Source organism: Calidris pugnax, unplaced genomic scaffold, assembly GCF_001431845.1.
Source record: "Calidris pugnax isolate Ruff unplaced genomic scaffold, ASM143184v1 scaffold52, whole genome shotgun sequence".
Taxonomy (NCBI): domain Eukaryota; kingdom Metazoa; phylum Chordata; class Aves; order Charadriiformes; family Scolopacidae; genus Calidris; species Calidris pugnax.
The window spans coordinates 4,738,482-4,758,723 of NW_015090811.1; the positions used below are offsets into that span (position 1 = coordinate 4,738,482).

General features: G+C 46.9%; 1 long non-coding RNA gene across 1 annotated transcript in view; it reads right to left on the reverse strand.

Moving 5' to 3' along the window:
• LOC106886106 overlaps window positions 1-14,218 on the reverse strand; it is a 23,001-nt gene extending 8,783 nt beyond the window's left edge. The window contains exons 1-3 of the long non-coding RNA XR_001411575.1: window positions 14,116-14,218; window positions 12,405-12,564; window positions 11,053-11,211 (exon numbers count right to left, since the gene is read on the reverse strand). This is a non-coding gene — a long non-coding RNA (uncharacterized LOC106886106). The remainder of the gene's footprint in view (window positions 1-11,052; window positions 11,212-12,404; window positions 12,565-14,115) is intronic.
• Between the last annotated feature and the right edge of the window lie 6,024 nt (window positions 14,219-20,242).

The following is a 20,242-nucleotide window of genomic DNA, read 5'->3' on the forward strand; positions in this document are numbered from 1 at the left end:
TGGCGGGGGGTGGGGGTGACGCAGCTTTATGATGCCTCGTAAAAATAATGTCAGGAGAGACAAAAACAACACCTCCATTGGAAGAGAGGGAGGAATAAGCCAGATAAAAGATATGAATTTTTCCTCCAAGACAGACTACTAAATAGGCTCTTCTTGTTCACCGAGGTTCGGTAATTCAAGTTGACAGGATATTAAGGTTATTTCAGGTTCTTCTGTCTCCCAGGGTCATAAGCCTTCTGCTATGCATGTTAATCCATCTTAGCATTCCTCCGAGTAGCTACATAAGTAGGGCAATTGGTTTAGTATGTACTCGTTCCATTTACAGCCTAGTTGGGAGGAGAAACCTACTAATTAACAGAATACCCCTAGAAAATCAGGAGAGATTTTACTATCACAGAGACACCGCACAGCATTCTGCGATAGAGGAAAGAGAAACCTTCCTCGGAAATATTTCAGGGGTGAGAGGAGGAGGTGATCTGAGAGAGAAGGAGCCGGGAGGGATTTATCCCACAGCCCTTCCCTCTGGCCCATCTCTTCCTGCAGATGGGAAGTGATGCCACGCACAGCCAGCTGAGCCACATCTCCGTAAATCTGAAGAGAAAAGAAGAGCTTGAGCATCATCTTATCCTCCTGCAAGTGCAGGAGTCCCCCCCACCAAAAAGCAGCTGAGCAGTTACTGCCCCTGCTCTGCCAGAGGGAGGATGCTCCTGCATCCCGCATCCTGCTGGGGACCAGTTAACCCCACCGTGCCGCACCACTGTGACCAGCCCTCCGTGTGCCACACAACCTCAATACATTCACCTTTTTTTTGCAGCATGTTTCAAAGCCCACCAGCTTTCCAGCAGATGCTAGGATGACATCAGGGAATAACATTCAAAATAACGACGCTCGTTTTGAGCCCCGTGTGTTGAAAAGCCAAATAAACGCCCTGAAATTCTCCACTCTCTCACCTTGTTCAGCCATGACTCACTCCAAGTTCCCAAGCACTTTCCAAATTAGCTAATACCACCTGCAAACCATGCCTCTGTCTTAATAACTTGGCTTGTTCTGGGCTGTGCCAGAGCACAGGGCGAGGGGGCTGGGGGTACTTCTGTCCCCCCTCCCCCAGCTGCTGCAGTGATGGGTCCCCTGAGACTAAATATACCAGCATTCCATTAAAATAAATTAGTAATAATAATAAAAAATGTCCCTAAATATTTTGAAAGTATCTAAGTATTTTTGCTTTGAGCTGGTCTTTAACAAAAAGTTTTCAGATTTCTATTTCATTTTTTTTTTTTATAATTTCTGCAAGAAAGGAAAAAATATTCAGCCTGGTCTTGGGTTTGGCCAGACATTTTAGGCTGGCGGCTGCTCAGACACTTCTTTTTCTTAACTCTTCCATCAGCCATGGGAATGCACTTCTTCTGCTCCGCAGCTGGGAGAGGGGGCTTTGCCAAACCCTGGATAATCTGGAGCTTTTGCAGAGACAGGTTGCACGTGAGAAAACCAGATGCAGGTTGTTTTAAAGGCTGACACACAGCGTGAGTTAAGTATTTTCACCTTTTGGGATAGGATTCATCTGGACAGATGAAGAAGAAGCGTAAACTGTTCTACATCTTCACTGGCAGAAGGTGGAACCCAGCATGGGCTGAACGATACACTGGAGGGGGGTGGTGGAAATTTGATGAGTGTATTTATAGGTAAGAAAAGAGATTTTTTTTTTTTTTTTCAGTTAGTGAGATGAAAACATCTCCTCTCATCCATTGCCACCCTTGAGGAAGGTGTTGCTACCTTGCTCTGCCGTGGCTCCACCAGCACTGGGGCTGGCACCAGGGAGGTGGGGACATAGCTCAAGTCACTAGAGAGAAAATGTCCTCAGGAAAATATGAAATAAAAAAAAAACAAAATAAAAAAATACTATAGTGCATTTCCTGAGTGAAGCAAGACATATTTTTACTTACAGGTGAAACATCTGAAATGCAGAGACTGAGTATATGCCATACTCTAGACAACCTGGACATCCAAATGACACAACTCCTTTGTGGGGAGGACCAGAGATACCTGCTTTCCACCAGGTCTTTCCTGAGGTCTTCTGAACTGATCAGGGCAGGATGGTCCCCGGGATTTCTTACCATCCCAGCAGGGCAGGAGCACACCCTGTGCCAGGCTGGCTTTGCAGCGGGGTCTTGCTGACTATCACTTCTCACCACTCAGCCAAAAAAGGCTGGAAAATACAGATGTTCTTGCTTCAGAAAGCCTGGTTAATATGTCGTCTCCTCTTCTATTCTGGGGAAACCAAATGAAACAAAATTATTCATAAAAGACAGCTTTAACCCATTTTATTAAAAAGATATAATGAATCTGTGAACTCACGGAATAACTCTGGTGGTTTCGAACCAATGAGCAAAGGATGAGTTGATCTCAAAAACCAAAATGCCATTCAGCCAATGGACTAAAACATTAAATGATTGCACATTTAGAACAATCAATAAGGCAGTTACACCAAATATTATAGGATGCCAGATTAATTAGGGATGATAAATTCCCTGAAAGGATAAAACAGAGGAGAAATGTAAAATCTAAATGAGACTGGAGTTAACAACTTGTGAGAGGAGCTGTTAGCACTTGGCGCTCCAACAGCCCATGTTGTTTCAATCAAAGATCACAGCAACAGGCTGAGCATCTCCAAGATGGATATGTGTAGCATGAGATACATGATGGAAAAATCAATGGGTACCTGTCAGGAGCTTGAGAGGTGAAGAGGAAGCCAAGGAAGCAGGAGCCTGCCTAGGTGATGGGGCTTTGCTCTTCTTGCAGAGAGCCGTGTGTTGGGGTTGCCTCCAGCTGAGAAGCATCAGGGAAAACCTCCGAAGGAAATATGGGGCACCAAGAGGTTCATTCAAGAGCTGGAAATCTTTCTTCAGCATCCAAAAGAGGCCAGGAAACCCCTCACCCAGTACTGCTCAGTGCTCTGGTGGGGTGGCATCCACCCTGATGGCCAAACGGGGCATTTCCAGCTCCAAAATGGACACCAGGAGAAGAAAGGTCCCCAAGCCCCATGGATGGACCTACAAGCCTTCATCTTCTCTTCCTTTACTACAAGCCAGCTGAGTCATCATAACAGCGTGTGTTTTTCATCTCATCAAGAAGGACTGACATGTTTTAGTTTAAACCTCATGCCTGGAGGTTTAAAGTGGCTGCACAGCTTTAGCCAGCCATCAGCATCCCCAGGGAGGTCCCACTGCTTGGCTGATGGGCAGGACCCTGAGGGATTGCTCTGTGAACTCCACCTCTCCTCCTGTCCTGCATCACAACCATCTGATTTCTCTAGCCACCATTTTATCATTTTTCTTTTTTTAGCCTCCTTGGCTGCTACTCTGAGGCGTGGAGGTGCTGGTGCAGACTGGGCTTTTCCACCAAACCAGTCTGTCCTCCGGGAGACCAAACTGGCCCGAAATGTGGGGGCTGATCTGACGTGAAGCTCTGACTGTGATTCATTATATCTCAACAGAGAAGGAGACGTCATCACCTTACATGTAGTAAATCACTTTAGATCAGCACAGCTTTAAGGCGAACTGGGGTGTTCATCAACACCACCATTTTGGCCACATCATTCAAGGAATAAAGTGCATCAGCCTGAGCTGGCCAGGAACCCCCCCAGCCCCATCGTGGTCTGCACAGAGGGTTATTCCTGGAGTTTTCTTTCCCCTCAAAGCTTTAAATTCACACTCTCCCCGCAGCCATCCCTGGCTTTCTGTCCCAGATGCAGTAACCACAACGTGGGTGGCCGCTGCCTCTCACACCACGGAGCTGATTTAAATAATCTCGGGCTTGTGTGTGAGCCTATTTATTTTAACACTGCGAAGCTTGTTCGTTCTCTAGATGGTATGTGAGGGCTAAGGGCCAAAATCCATGCTGATGTATAGCTCTCGCTGTCGGATTTATAATTTAGTGTAAGGAGGCTGGAGAAGCATAAGTCAGGGCAGAAAGAAGGCTGTGGAGAAGCTGCACCAGGCTCCCATCCGTGCTGCATTTAATTTACAAGGTAGATTAAAATCGTGGAACAGGTTTGACCTCGTTTTGTTTGGTTTGCCTGCAAGATTTAGTCTTTCTTTCATCTTTTTTGCTCCCGGGGACCGTGTAGCCAAAGGGAGATTGGTAAGAGGAGCAGAGCCCACAGTTTCTGTCCCTTTGCTGAGGGACGTGACGATGTGAAATGGGAATTAAACCCTTTTCTCAGCGCAGACAGATCAAAGTCGAAGCGAAGGAGGTGCCAGCTCTTCTCATTGATTTCAGCTTTGCTCCCCGGAGACCAGCAGTGCTGGAAGGTCACATCTGCAAGAAACTGGTGCATCGGAGCAGAATTTCTGGAGCTGGTGTTTTCTTGCAGCCGGGTCCCTCAGGACACCTTCTCTGCTTGGGTTCATCACTATCTTCCCAGGGAAACCAGCTCCGGGTGCCTTGACGCAGATGCTTCAAAGGCAGTGGGGAGGCAGGGGTTCCTCACACCCTGTGCCTACCCTACACCTGTAAATCATTTATGCCATGGCAGCAATTAGCTGCCATAACCCAAAATAGGAGCTTGGAGTGGGGCTTCTCCAGGTCTTCTGCTTACTTATTCACTGAGGACATGCCCCAGTTCCCTGTCACCTCCTGGTAATGCCATGACCCCCAGGTCTCCTGTCTGCAGCAGTTAGAGTCGGGTTTTCCTGTTATGGAGCACAGTTAAGGTTATTAATTGGCCTTTTTCTTCTCCAGCCCCTATCTGTGAGGTTTAAGAGAGCTGGTAGGCTGGGACCTCGCTATGCTGGAGCATTTCTTTGAGGGCACGGTGACCACCGATGTGCAGACAGGGTGGCGTGCAGCACACAGACTGGGTCAGGTTGGGTCATTTCAATAGCCCAGGGCTTTTTTAAGCATAAACCAACCCAGTCTGGGCAGGGCAGTGGCCCAGGACACCCCAGGGCTCCCACTGGGCAAGGCCAACCACTATATTTTGAGCTCTTCTTGAAGGACGTTAATTGTCCCCTTCCCACACCTCTTAATTTTTTTTCAGTCTTGGGTCAAAAGTCATCGTTCAAAATTAGCTTTTTAAACTGGTTGTGGTGGTTGGTGAAATGTACTTTAAAGCATTTACTGCACTGGAAAGCTCTAAGTGAAGGATGCTTTAACCAGCCTTACCACTAGTTAAAGAGCTTCCACGTGCAGGAGTAAATTCACGCACACAAAATCAGTTTTCAGATACAGTAGGGAACCCATTAAGCTTTGTGTGGTTATGCAAGCTGATACAAATGCCTTATTAATTAGAAAATCAATCAAGCTGTCCAGCTGATTGATGTTAATCCTACACCGAAAGGGGGAACAATAGTATAATCAAGACTAGATCATTTCTTCCCATTACAGGGAAGGGGACAAGACTGCATTTCAAAGTGATGCTGCTGTAATGAGCTGCAAGGATATACGCCATGTGGTAAGGGCTCTTTTAAGATGCAGCACATTATTTTGATCAATGATACTCAAATTCATTCTGGATCCTGAATCTAAGGAAATTTCACATGAAGATTAAAGGAAATTATAATGCGATCAGAGGCGATCGCAGAGGAGGAGAGCTGTAATTATCCAAGGGGCAGCATTAATAAATAGGAAGGAGCCCGAACCCTGTGAAATCAGAAGACAGCAAGAACAGGCTAAGGGTGCTGAAAGTGTTTCGTGGCACCCAGCTCATGCCTCAAAACTATAAAACAATCTATTTAAAAAAAAAAAAAAAAGAAAAAAGATAAAAGTTCAACAGCCTAATGTTAGGCAATCACAGAGCAATAATTAACGGACCCAACTGATTCTTCACCTGTTCCACATTATTTGCAGTCAGCCCTGCCAGCTTGAGGACTGGTAGCAAATAGCCCTCGCCGCCGCGTTGACTCCATCCCAAAGCAGTGTAGCTGGCCAAAACCTTCTGAAAAATGCATGCAAGAATCAGGCTAAATGACTGGAAGAGGACTGGAACACAATCCTTTCAACTGCAAGTCAGGCTTTGCAAGAAGAAAATAGCTCATTATCATGCAAACGCATGTTGTCTTGATTCCAGGCTAATTGTTGTATAGCATATCCTATATAACATAAGACAAAGCCCCCAGGCTTGTAAGCCAAGTAAAATGCAAATTACACCATTGACAGAGCTGAAGGCTCTATGCAACTTTAATCAAGGGGGGGGATGCAATGTATTTGTGAGACAAATGAGCAGGGCAGTTAGACCAGAAAGACAGAGCTCTCTAATACCCAGCCTGACTCATAGGCTAGAACACGGGCAAGCAAACGTTTACCTTTGACCACCAAAGTCTAAGGATATTCACACTCCCAAAAACCACCATAATCATCCTGTGCCTATGGTATTCCATGTTTCTGCAATAGCTCATGGAAACGCTCCACACTCCAGCGGCTGCTCCATTTCTTTCCCATCTTTATTGCTGTTTGCTGCATAGATCTCCCATCTCAAATGCAGCTGCTCCAAGGACTGGGGAGGAGCTCCACCATTTGCTGCATATCTGCTCCTCAGCCTTCACGAATGACCGCCACTTCCTCGTACCTTCATGGCCAAAAAAACAACGTCATGCAAGTGAAACAACCCCAGACCTCACCAAAAGGGACCATGGCCAAGCACTGGGTGTGTGAGGGATCGCCCCACACTACAGTGATGGTCTCAGACCCCAGCTCAGCTTTGTGCCACCATCCAAATCACATCTCGGCATCTCCTCTGATGCCCTTCCCATCCCCTCACCATTCATCCTGCAAGGGCTAAGCCAAAACAGAGATGCCTTGGGGTGGCTGGGACCAGTGAAGGCTTTTGGGAGATGGAGTTGGCCGAGCGTTTGGAGCTGCTTACGAAAAGAGAGTAGGTGTCATTGGGACCACCCAGAGAAATGCCTCCCAAGGGCGAGAAACTCGAGTGAGGATTACGTGTTAACAACTGCAGATTCCTTCAACCTCAGAGCCGAGGCTGAATTTATTGGGGTGGAGATGAAGGAGAGACGGCAAAGAACAAGAACGACCTAGCAACAAACGTGCCGGGGGAAGCAGCTCTGATTATTTCTCAGCCAATCACTCGGAAAGCAAAGATATGCAGCTCTTCAAGCAGCCTATTTAACACTGGCACGGTACAGCAAAGGGAAGCTTGCCAGCATATTTCATTAAAATACCTTTCCATCAGTTAATAATCATTCTCTGTGCTTTAACAGCACTTCCCCTCCAAGATTTCCAAGCAAACCCATAAATGTCAGCTCAACCTTGGGAGAGGAGTCTTCTTAGAGCTATTTGATACGTGGGTAAATGGTGATGTTTATAAGAGAGATATTCACCCAGAGTCCTGTATTATTGCCCCAGCCCTGTGTGATGGCAAGTCTTTATGCCTGAAGCCAGACAACCAAGTGGCTGTTTGCACAGGGATGGCCTGAGTTAGTGGCTGAGCCAGGAACTAAATCCAGGACTGGTGACTCTTATTCACTGCTTTTCCCCTTCTAATAACACTTTCCACAGACACTGTGGATGAGGAGTTACATGCTGAATTCCAGTAATGAATAAATGGGAAACAAATGCACTGTGTGACCTAGTAAAGGGTGTTTACAAGAGGACTTCTGCCACCTCTGCCGTGACACCAATCTGATGCATGAAGAGGTCTGAAATCTGATGATTTCATTCGAGGTGGCTTACTCTGATGGGTCAGTTGGCTTCTGAATAGAAACATCAAATATTCTTTTTTTCCAAGTCAGAGGAACGGTCTTGATTCTTTGATTATTTTTTGTGTGTGTGTCTATAGTCCAGCCAAAGAAATTTCCCAGTAACTGGAATTTCCAAATGGTGAAACCAGTACCCATGTACCCATGCACCATATTTCCTTTGGTCTAAATTACTGAGGACAAAAAGAAGCAGAGCTACTAATCTGCTTGAGAACAGAATCATGGTGAAGCCATATACCTATGCACCATATTTCATTTGGTCTAAATTACTGAGGACAAAAAAAGCAGAGCTACTAATCTGCTTGAGAACAGAGAAAACCTTGCTGTCTGATCCAATCAGAAATTGCTTATATTAAATGCTGTTGTTGATATCACCTTTAAAATGAACGTGTCAAGGATATCTCTGGTGCTGTGCATGAGCCACCCTTCATTTTTTCCTAAGGTGTGACCTTATAAAAGGTCACTTCGTTACAGTGGGCCACACTCTGATCTTCTTAAGAACTGAAGGCCCTGGAGTTCTCCGAGTGCACATGGAAACAGATGACAGTAATAAAAACAATAATAATAAAGGCATTATGCTGAGGATCAAAATCTGGATCCTAAAGGGTAACGGTATGAAATATATGTGGACTTTTCAAAGGCAGCTTTTGAGGCAGTGCAGGGAGGAGCAATTCCTTCACAGAAATACTCAGAAAACCCCCTACATTTATTCCAGGAACTTGGAGCCTTCGTCCTCACATATTACTATTGCAAAACAGCCACAAGCCCAGCTGACAGCAGTGGAAACTCCCCTCAGATGGGAACGGAGACGTGTTTGCTAACGAGCAAGGACCAAGCTCCGAGAAAAGGTGCTCTCCTGCTAGAGTTACACCAGCTGAGAAGCTGGGCAGCACGGAGACCAGAAGGTGCCACCACCTTAAAGGCTTCTCAAGGCAGGCATCGTGGGGATTCCAGTGGTTCAGGTTCATCCTGCCCCTGGCACAAGCTCCCGATGCCATCAGAGAGACCCAAAAAAGCCCAAGTGCTCTAAGCCCAAAGTGTTTGACAACTACATTCTCTGATGCTTCCATCCCTCTCTGGAGACACTGATGTCCATCTTCCACCATCAGGCCAGATAAGTAGGAAACCACACACACTTCTGGTAAAGCTGGATGCAATCCCATATCAGAGAAAACTTCTGACATTTTAAAATTTAGCTTTTTTTTCCCTCCCTCTCTTTAAAGAAAAACCCAAAGCCACAAATTCATAGAGACATTTACTCTACAAGGGAATTCCTTCTCAGGGAGCTGCCTTGGTTTGAAAAAGGGAGGCCAGAGGGGATCCCAAGGCCACTGGAAGAAGCTTAATTATATCATTAAGCCACTATGAGGTGCCTGGTTTTTGCCTAATCGCAACATGCCTGGAACAAAGTGCCTCTTGGGTCATGCTTTTGGAAGCCTGTGAGCCAGGTTTTGAGGGCACCAGGTGAAAATGCTGCGGGTGCTCACGTTAAGGAACAATTTGGGTGTATCCTTGATGTGACGGAGCCGCAGCCTTAAGGGATAGGAGGAGCCAGAACAGCACGGAGCATCTTATCTGGTCAAGGTCGAGCTGGCTGGAGAGGACACAGTCAATGTCAGAGCAGTGTCCTGCCTGCTCAGTGTCTGGTGACATGCACAAGGATGGTTTTTTATCAGTACTGGTGTCCAACCCACCTTTTAACCCGCCGCTCGACCTGGCTGGTAGCCCACAGCAGGGAGTTCCCCAGCCCGGCTGCCCTCCTCGCTGCCTCCCCTCCTATTTTTTCCCAACCAGACAGAGAAAGGACAGGAGCAGGAAACAATAATGTGTTTTTCCCTTCTGTGGAGGCTAATGGCCAGAGGAAGCACCACCTTTTAAATTAGCTGTCCTTTGGAAAGCAGACACAGGGTTCCCGGCAGAGTGACTCTCCGCCCCACGTCTACTCTGCTATTGCAAGCACCATCAAGGCCACCTGGGTGCCCGGAACAATGTGATGCACAGATGTTGATAAATTCTCCCATGTGAAAAAAAAAATAAAATAAAAAATTAAGCCATTACAAACAAAACAGCCTCATAAACAGAGCTTAGGAAACTCTGATAAATCAGGTTATCTAGGCAGCAGAGCGGGTACGAGCCACTGTCTCAGCTAATGCAGATTGAGAGTTCAACACACGCTGCATAGATCAGCATTTTAAACACACACCGTTTACAGGCCTTTAATGAATACTAAAAGCCCAATAAGCAGAAGCCAGAGCCACTCAGACACGGCTTCATACAGATGTCAGCGGCGTTGTCTTTCATTTTATTTGCTAACGAGTTATCAATAGCAGTAATTTGCTGCTGATAATGCTGCGGGTTATAAAGGAGAAAAATTAACAAGGTCTGTTAAATGAGGAAATGGGCTTGATGCCCTGCTTTGTCCCAGTACGTGAGCCGACACCAGGCAGGGTTGCAGGTTCCCCGACCATGGTGGTGGTCACCGTGGCCAACCACCACCGGGATGCTCAGCCATGATGGCCCCAGGCATCAACAGGGAGAGGACTGATGAACCACCTGCTATTAATATCTCTCTAAGTACTACAGAAAGGGACAGAAAGAAGGGAAAATGGCAAAACACCACCACCTTGGCATAATAAAGCCACCAGATGACTCCTCATCTCTAGTCACATCCTCCTAAGTGGGCTTGGCAGAAAACTGAGAGCAGGGTTGGGACTGGGGACCCTGGTAAGCCCAAGCTCTGGCCCCAACCCCACCGCTGCCTTCCCTGGGTCTTGACTGACTTCTCAGTTGCACCACTGTAAAGCCTGAATGTCATCCTCAGCCATTTGTGGGAATATATATACATTAATATAGGCCCAGCTCACTGTGAGAATTGATTTCATGCTGTTTGCAAGGAGCTTCAGGGAGGAAACCCAAAGCACATACAAAATACCGTTATTTTTACCCATTGCAGTTAATGGATGGTATTTGTGATGTTAAATAAATAAATGCAGAAGGCAAAATAATCCCAGAGAGAAGCTGCTAGCCCAGGGGGGAAAGTGTTAGGATGGCAGAGGTGGCCTTTGCCTGGGTAGGGCAGCAAGGAGATGGCTGGGGATGAGTCATGGCCTGGAGGTCAATGCCTTCAGCAGCTCTTCCCCAGCACCTGGGCTCACGTGCACTGTGATTTTTAGCAAATCTGCATCCCTTCACCCATCATTAAGGTAGATGCTGTAAAACGAGTCATGGTCTGGTAGTCAATGCCTTCAGCAGCTCTTCTCCAGCACCTGGACTCACGTGCACTGTGATTTTAGCAAATCTGCATCCATTCACCCATCATTAAGGTAGATGCTGTAAAACCTACCGTGTTTTGTAGGTCAAATGAAGTTCAGCCATTTGCTGAGCACCTTGAGCTCCTGGGATGAAGGCAGCCTCGATGAGTTCCTGAAGTCCTGGCTCAAACCTATGACCGGTGCTGAGGTGGGAAAACCTCCAGCCACACACGAAGTCAAGGGGATGCTGCCTGAAGAAAAACACTCAGAAACCTCAGGACTGGGTGCTGGTGAAATAAAATGTTATCATTACGGTTGCTAGTGTTAATGGGGGTCCAACCCTTTCAGCCCCTCACTGAGATAATAGGTGGTGAGTAAATGTGTTGTGTTGGCTCTGGTGTTGTTTGGAATGTCCCAGATTTGCCCCGTGTCCATGAACCAGAACCTCTGTAGAGCATTGGGTGTACAGCACCCATCGTGGGGATGGTGAGGGGACACTTGGGAGGCGATGGAGGGCTCTTCCACTAAAATTGGTCACTTGGAGTACCCTGAGCCCCCAAGATTTAATATGAAACACCAGGCGAAAACAAAAAGAGCCACCTTTCCACGAGTGTCTGGATTTCACCTTCAGCTGTCTTCTCTTACAGTTTTTATTTTTCATTTCGGCTAATTAACGCATTAGTCTTTATAGCTGTGGATTTATAGGTTTAGGTGCCATTAGTAAAACCCTGACGTTATGGACTTTGTGGGGGCCTACAGCCAGGCTGCCGCTCGCTGTCTGCACGTCTGCCACCACGGACAAGTTATGGGACACAAGGACTTTGGATCATAACCAACAGGCAAGAGACGGCTCCCAAGTACTAATTTAATTGTGAAACCTTTGATTTTTCCCTCCCCCATTTGCTGTCTGTGGTGCTTATGGAGATTAATTTAAAAGTATTGTGCAATTAGAAAAAAATTAATGGTTTCCTTCTTCTGGAATTGAGAGCTTTCTTCTACGCAGGAGGGAGGGGTTTGTGAACATGGCTTTCCTTTTTAGGGGGCTGAACAGAGGCTTCTATCCTCTCATGTTTTAATTAATTTTTATATAGTTGCTTCATTAATTGATATTTATGTATTGCTTGTGCATAAATTCTGGAAGCAGCGCGTAAGAGGATGTTCTCATTACAGCTCTACAAGTGCTTGGCCAATACTGGAATATTAATAATTGGAGTCACACGGAAAAGTACAGTTTGTTTCCCTTTCTCTGAGGTTTCTGTCCCATATGGTGCCTTCAGGGAATAAACAGTTGCTTCAAGAAAGGCATTTTTTTTTGTGTGTGCTGCAAGAATACTATGTCTATGGAGGTAAATGCCAAACCGAGGGGGGTGCAGCTGCAGTGGAGCATGGAGTTTTCTAGGTCCTATAAAACTAAGTATGGATAAAAAGGCCTTCTTGTACGCACCTTTCCCAGTCTCCTGACTGGTGGGTCCAGCCTCCGGGTGCCTTCCCACTGGGAAGGGCAGGAAAGGACCCAGGCGAGGCATTTCTGAAGGGTGATGGTGGTGTCTGCTTCTCTTCAGCACTCGAGTGCCCACCGGACAGCGGTTCTTCTGCAAGAACCTCTAGAGAAGAGGAAACCACATTTATCACCGCATGTTAAAACCTCATCCCCTCCAAAATCTGCTGAGATTCCCAGCAGCTCTTCCACTGATAGTGGCTAACTTAACCTTACCAAGAGTAATTTTTCCTGTTTAAAAAGAAAAGTAAAAAGAATGGGGGATTTACAGGAGCAGTTGTTCTGGGTCTCTGGGATCATGGCTGTGGTTTAGCAAAGCATCCCTCCATCACCCACATGGGTGAGCATCCCCCCATGCTTACACGTGTTCCCCGGGGATGAAAATCAAGGTCTGAGGTACTTGTCAGTGCTCACGAGCTGTCCCTGTGTTGGCGTTTCTCTGTTGACTCTGTCAGTGCTCACGTGCTGTCCCTGTGTTGGCGTTTCTCTGTTGACTCATGGCTAGAAAATTCTCCCCCACAGAGCAATCAGCCAGTGTCCTCTAAAGGCATGCGGTCTCCTCAAGGCTGGCGAGTTATGATCTGCCCATGGAGCTATTGTTATTTGAGATTTTATTAATCATTTACTACATTTTATGAGGTTAGTCACCTGCATCGTCTCTGTGCTGACACAATAATTTACCACTACAAGGATGAAAAATAAAATAAAAGATCATTTACTGGCAGCTCACAACGCTCTTACCAGGTTACAGAGGCAGCTGGCGGAGAGAGATTTCTGCCGGGGGATCAAAATAAAACAAAAAGGGATGATGAGGCACAGCCAAAAAGGGTATCACTGGAGATCAGTTTTATACTGAAGCGTGTGATAATCAATTATTCAGAAACATGGCATTGAGCTGTCTCTCCCTATGGGTTTATCAACCTCTCCCTGGCTTAGCTCTGGTAACAGTTACCCAGAGATATGTAAAGGTATCACTGAAGGTATCCACAAGAGGACACTGATATTAGGCACATAATGTAGATAAGAAGGATATTAGAAAGCAGAGAACTAGCTCATCTCCTGCTGTAAACATGAGGCCACAAGAGGACACTGATATTAGGCACATAATGTAGATAAGAAGGATATTAGAAAGCAGAGAACTAGCTCATCTCCCGCTGTAAACATATATTGTTCCATCAAGGTCAATGGTATCTCTGCCAGTGGTGGGTTGGACCCACAAGCTGTCCCATAGGACTCAGAAAGGAGAGACCCTCACCAGGCAGAGGTGGTGGTCCACAATGCTCCTTCACAAGCTGGGAGCAACAACTAGGGCTGAGCTATGGGCACACAGCAGCCTTTCTCACAGCTTGGCTTCTCGTTGCAGGATGCTCAGGGAAATGCAGGACAACGTCTCCTTGGCACGTGGGCAGGACACGGCCCCAGCTGGTGTGGTGGATGAGCAGGGTGCTGCAGAGCTGAGCAGGAGCTTCGAGCCGCCTTAAAAGCATTTCTCAAAATAATTGATAAATTATTTACCAACTCTAAATGGGTATGATAAATCTGTTGGTAAGCAGCAGCACAGCACAGTTAGCTTTGACAAGGAAAACTGACAATTTACAGCTGCTGGTAGACTGCTGTTAAGGATATTACTCACTTAGTCTCTTAATATAATACTTACAAGAATAACAAACAATCTCCCCAACCTCTCCCTGCTCAGGAGGCCTCTCCTGCTGGCTCCCCACAACTTTTCTCTACAGCTTCTCCACCATGGCGTGGTGTTGAGACCCACCATCACTTGCTGCTCCAGGTATTTCCCAGGTGCTGGACATTAGGAAGAAAAATTACAGTGAGGGTGGTGAGACCCTGGCCCAGGTTGCCCAGAGAAGCTGTGGATGCCCCATCCCTGGGGGTGTTCAAGGCCAAGTTGGACAGATCTTTGAGCAACCTGGTCTGGTGGGAGGTGTCCCTGCCCAGGGCAGGGGGTTGGAACTCAATGATCTTTGAGGTCCCTTCCAACCCAAACCATTCTGTGATTCTATGATTCTATGATTTCTAGCCCCCAACTCATTGCTGCCATGGCAATGAAGTGCAGGATTTTCCCCCTGGCCATGGTTGCTGTGGTCCTGGCAGCAGTGGTGGCCTCTTGAAAGAGGGATGTGAGATGTACAGAGGCCAGGGTGATGCATGGTATGGACCTCTGCCTCACTGGCCAGCAAAACCAGTAAGGGTGAGGGAGAGGTCTGTCCTGCCCACGGGAGATAAGGCTGGATGACTGACAGAGGGACAGAAACCTGCTAAAACAGACAAGCAGCCCTTCCCCCACTTAAAGCACTGATGTAACAAATATGCAAAAGTCATGTATTTTGCAAGTGCAAGAGCCTTCCTAGCAATAATTAGCTTCTAAACATTCCCCTGTCCTGTATAATAAATGAACAGCATAGTAAATGTTATGAGAATAATTCATTATTCATCACGAATAACAAATGAAGGGAATAATTTACCATCCACTAATCTCTAAAAGGGCCCCGTTTCTTTTTTCCATCACGTAGGGGTGCCGGGTGCTGAGGGAGAGGTCCATGTTTGGTCATACAGACCCCAGAGGGGTCATCTCCATTGAGATGTCACCTTTGGCATGGATAAGGATGGTAGTGCATCTCAGATGTCCTTTCCCAAGTCCATCTGTCTCCACGCACGACTGTCACGTACCTGGGCATGCTCCGTTCCTGCATCCCTGACCAAGCCTGCTTTTGCTGCTGCACTTTGACCCGGACAAAGAGCACAGAAGTGTCAAAAATAGCCATCAAAGGCACGGTCACAGGGTGGAAAAGGAGGAAGAATATATTTTGGCCTCATCGGCTTTGTGGCTGATGACCAACACCTGCTCTGCTTGGTTGGGCAGGGGGATGGAATTCTCTCACCACATTCAGCATCACAGGTGGAATCCAGCCTCTCTCTCCCCCCACCCCCTTTTTTCCAGGGTTTCCCCTCTTTACCCACCTTTGGAGCAGCTCTCCTTTCCCTGTCTCCTGATATCACATTTCTTTTTCCTTGTCCACAGCCAATCTGCTCTGGTGTAGCCCATGTCCTTCAAAGATCATGGTGCTGGACCACTTCTCCGTGGGGTTGAACCCCCTGCCAAAGCTCCTCTCTTTTGCCTTTCTCCTGGAGACCTGAGAGCCCCATTCCCCCCACTTCTTTCCTTGGGACCTTAGTATTTGCTACCTGCTTGGGGGTAGCATTTGGGGACTCATTTCTGTGTTATCTCTGCTGATTATTATTTGTTTATCGCCCTTCCTTCCCCCAGTGCTCTGGATGACAGACAGCACATAAATCACTGCAATGGAGCTCAGCAAACAGAGATGAAGGTGTCCAAATCATGTATGTGTGTGTGTGTGAGAGAGAGAAATAAGGTCCCCAAAAAATTCACTCAGTATGTCACATTTGCCAGCTGCCCTGGGACACCAGCAACCCCTGCAGATTGTTTTCATGTATCATTTGTTTAAAAAAACAAAACAAAACCCCAAATGTGCACATTCAGCTGACAGACCTGGAGATAAAAACTAAATTTCTGCATTATGATTTTAGGAAGTTATTGTTTTTTCATTCTAACCTTTCACCTATATTATTGCTCCTGGATATGAGTAAGCACCGAAACATAAAGGGTAGTTAAAAGCATCTGCCTATTCCACAGTAACTGCCCTCATGTGAATTTAGCTTGGTGAGTACTTTTAATGTTTTCCAATGCTGTCAGTGCTGAGTTTTGCTAAACTTGCATTTTTGGAGACTATTTTTGAGTAAAGACTTCCATAGGATAATCAAGATAATGCCGGCAAACTGACTTATGACCTCCAATATCTCAAAATATTCACAAATCTGCTGACTAACTGGGTATATTTTTGTCTCTGTGGACTTTCCATCCCTGAATGGAGTGATTAGCGACAAAGAGGGGATTTATATTTAAATCAGCGTGAGCTAATGAAGCTCTGCTGTGTGCCAACACAGCACAGAATACTGTGCTGTGCTGGGGAGAGTTTGACACCTTGCTGGCTACTGCTCTCCATAAAACCCCACCACCCCAGCAAGGCCTGGACTTCTCCCGCTGTGCTGGGGAGAGTTTGACATCTTGCTGGCTACTGCTCTCCATAAAACACCACCACCCCAGCAAGGCCTGGACTTCTCCCACCCACCCACCTACCTACCAGGAACAGGAACATCAAAACCTTGTGACATCTACAGTCTAATAACATTTAACTGGGGAGCTGAGATGATCAGACCCCCAAAAGAAGTCTAGAAGATGTTTGCTGAAGACAAGTGAGACAAGAAGAGTCACACCAAGCATTGGAGCTACCTACCAGCCTTTCTGGGCTGCTCTGTTCCTCAGGGCAGTGCAGAGAATCATAGAATCATAGAATGGTTTGGGTTGGAAAGGACCTTAAAGATCATTGAGTTCCAACCCCCTGCCATGGGCAGGGACACCTCCCACTAGACCAGGTTGCTCCAAGCCCTATCCAGCCTGGCCTTGAACCCCTCCAGGGATGGAAGTGGGGGACCACCTTGTCTCATCATTTCTACAAGTACCTTCTGGCTCTGGAGGACTGCCAGATTTTCATGCCTCTGCATGATTTTATGGCTAGATCCCACGCAACCTTCCTACAAGAAGCCTGCAAAAAACTCCCTTAGATACCTGCAGTTCAACAGGGTCCTTAAAACAGCGAATTTCCCAGGAAGCCCTAATTTAGACAGGCAGCTTTAACAAGAATTAAAGCACTGATCTGAACACATTTGTGGGGGTACAAGCTGTGGTTTGACCCTCCACGTATGTCCTCTTCAGAGACAGAGAGACGACCTACCTAATCCTGGCTCATGGCATTGACCTGCAGGGTGGGACCTTGGTGCAGGGTGAAGGAAAGTTTACTAACATTTTGACCCTTTTAATTGGCATTTTTCCAGTTCAGGCTTTATCGGTCAGCTTTGAAGTCTAGCTTCCCTTGCGAGGAATTCATATTTGGCACGCTCGCATGAGACATAATGCGGTAACAGAGGTAGCTCTATATGTATGGTAATTTTTAGAGCTGAGTGACATTTCTCAAATGGATAAGTTCACTGAAAAAATGCAAGAACCAACGGTATTTGTGAAAAAAATTAGAAAGTGTACAAATGTTTCATTCTGACATGTCAAAAGAAATGGTTTGGAGATGCGGAGACATTTTGTTTCAACACCATCAAAACAAAATATTTTGACTTTTTGTTTTGAAACTAGCTTTGTTGTTTAAAAACTGACCCAAATTTTAGGAAGGGATTTTTTTAAAACCAGTGTTATATAATTAAAGAAAAAAGCAATTCTTCTACTATTTAGGAAAATTCTTGGTTTTACTAATTTTCCCTGGTTTTGGATTTGACAGCCAAACTGAAAAAAAATCCATATTCATCTACCTCTCTCACTGTTAACACACCACACATCTCCAGCTGCTAAAAGCAAGCAACAGCTTCCTCCACTCAACATCCCCACTTTTGCTGTGCAAAAACAGGGCTGTTTCGTCTGTCCCCAGCAGCGTGGTGGCATCTCGGAGACGTGCCACCACGGGTGACTAGGTGGCCCTGGCACAGAACATGAACGTGCCTGCCTGCCCCATGGCCATGGCTTGCCTTCAGCCCTACCGCTCCTTGATCAAGGGCTTTATTTAGCAAAAGGAGTTAATGGATAACTCCGTGTTTTCGCCAGCGAAATGAACCCTCGCTGGAGTCTTATCTCCCCATCACGGGCAGGGAGGGAGCAGAAGTACAAAGACAGATTTGTTATGTCCTCTGTTACTCACCGCTGAAACGGCTGGTGGGGCTCAGCGATGCGGCCACACCGCTGTTTAATGGCTAATTTATCTGCTTTCTGCCCACCCGTGAGTTCCAATTCCAAAAATAGCTTTCATCAAACCGTTGCCGTGGAACCGGCTCTGTTTATGGCCAGCTTGGTTTCTGCTCTGGCCCCTGGAGCTCTCAGACAACTGGTTTGCTGATGTTTAAGCTCACCCACCTCTCCAGCGGTGCTGACTGCAGAGCAGAGACCCTCTGAAACCATCAGGCACTTTCTTGTCTTCACAATTATGGGGACAATGAGCCTCGGTGCCCCGCGCTGCGGAGATGAAGGACCACATGGACTTCTTATGGTGAAGAAGGTCTTCAGATGCTGCAGCTCCCTGAGGTGTTTGAAGGCACCCAAGCTCTTGGGGGTATCTTCAACTCTGCAAAAGTCTGTTCACAGAATCACAGACCCTTGGGGGTACCTTCACACTCTGCAAAAGTCTGTTCACAGAATCACAGAATGCTATGGGGTTGGAAGGGACCTCCAGTCCAACCCCCTGCCAAAGCAGGTCCACCCAGAGCAGATCCCACAGGATCATGTCCAGGTGGATTTTGGATGTCTCCAGAGATGGAGACTCCACCACCTCTCTGGGCAGCCTCTTCCAGGGCTCTGCCACCTTCCAAGTAAAGAAGTTCCTCCTCATGTTTAGATGGAATTTCTTACGTTCAAGTTTGTGCCCGTGACCTCTTGCCCTGAAACCCCAAAACTCATCTGCTCATTAACAACAGATGAATTTGGGGGTTTAACATACCCCCAGACGGGGTAGCTCAAAGGGCCATGAGCTGCCTGCAATAGTCACATCCCCTCTATGGTGGCATCTGAGCATCAACGGAAAAAACTCCCGTTGGATGCTGTGGAGCCAGAATTCGAGTTCAGGCTTCATCAGCAGCTATTGCCACACCTTGTCTTCAGTCTCACTGCTTCCGGGGCCTTGGCCTCCTCATCTAATTTGATTAAAAGCTCTTCTTCCCCGGGTCTATCTGGACACTAGCCCTCCCTTCCTCTCTGCATCCCTTTGGGAGTTTGCCCCAAGGTTCAGGACGGTGAGTTGGCCTCCTCATCTAATTTGATTAAAAGCTCTTCTTCCCCAGGTCTATCTGGACACTAGCCATTATAGCATTCTCATTTCTGATGGGGCTCTTGCTGCAGAAGCACACCCAGTACTTTCTCCCTTCCTCTCTGCATCCCTTTGGGAGTTTGCCCCAAGTTATTCCCTTTCCAGGAATTCCCAATAAACAGCAATTTCCTATAGGTTGTTTCTCATGCCCTCCACCACGCGAGAGCCTTCAAGCCATCTATTTCCAGGCTCTGTTTCCAGGCTCTGCAGGAGAAAGGGGATCCTTTCTCCACACCGGTGAGCAAGAAATAGAAATGCATTTCGGTGCCCTGGTTCATTCACAGAGCGCTGCCAGCACCATTTGCTGCTATTTTAGCTTATTCCCTTTCCCTCCTACCCCCCCTCTCTGCTTCCCATAAAAACCCCCGGGCGCAGAGTGAGGCTGGGTGGCTGGGATGGAGCAGTGAGATATCTGCAGCATGTGGCCAGCCGTGGTGACTCACAGCTGCTTTAAAAAAAAAAAAACAAACCTCATCTTTCTCCCGGACACCACAATTCAAAAATCATTTCCAGTTCTATTATTATTATTCCCAGCCCAAGGGCAACGCCCTGCCCGGCGCCGCGGTTGGCGACTCCTGGTTCATTCACAGCGCACTGCCAGCACCATTTGCTGCTATTTTAGCTTATTCCCTTTCCCTCCTACCCCCCTCTCTGCTTCCCATAAAAACCCCCGGGCGCAGAGTGAGGCTGGGTGGCTGGGATGGAGCAGTGAGATATCTGCAGCATGTGGCCAGCCGCGGTGACTCACAGCTGCTTTAAAAAAAAAAAAACAAACCTCATCTTTCTCCCGGACACCACAATTCAAAAATCATTTCCAGTTCTATTATTATT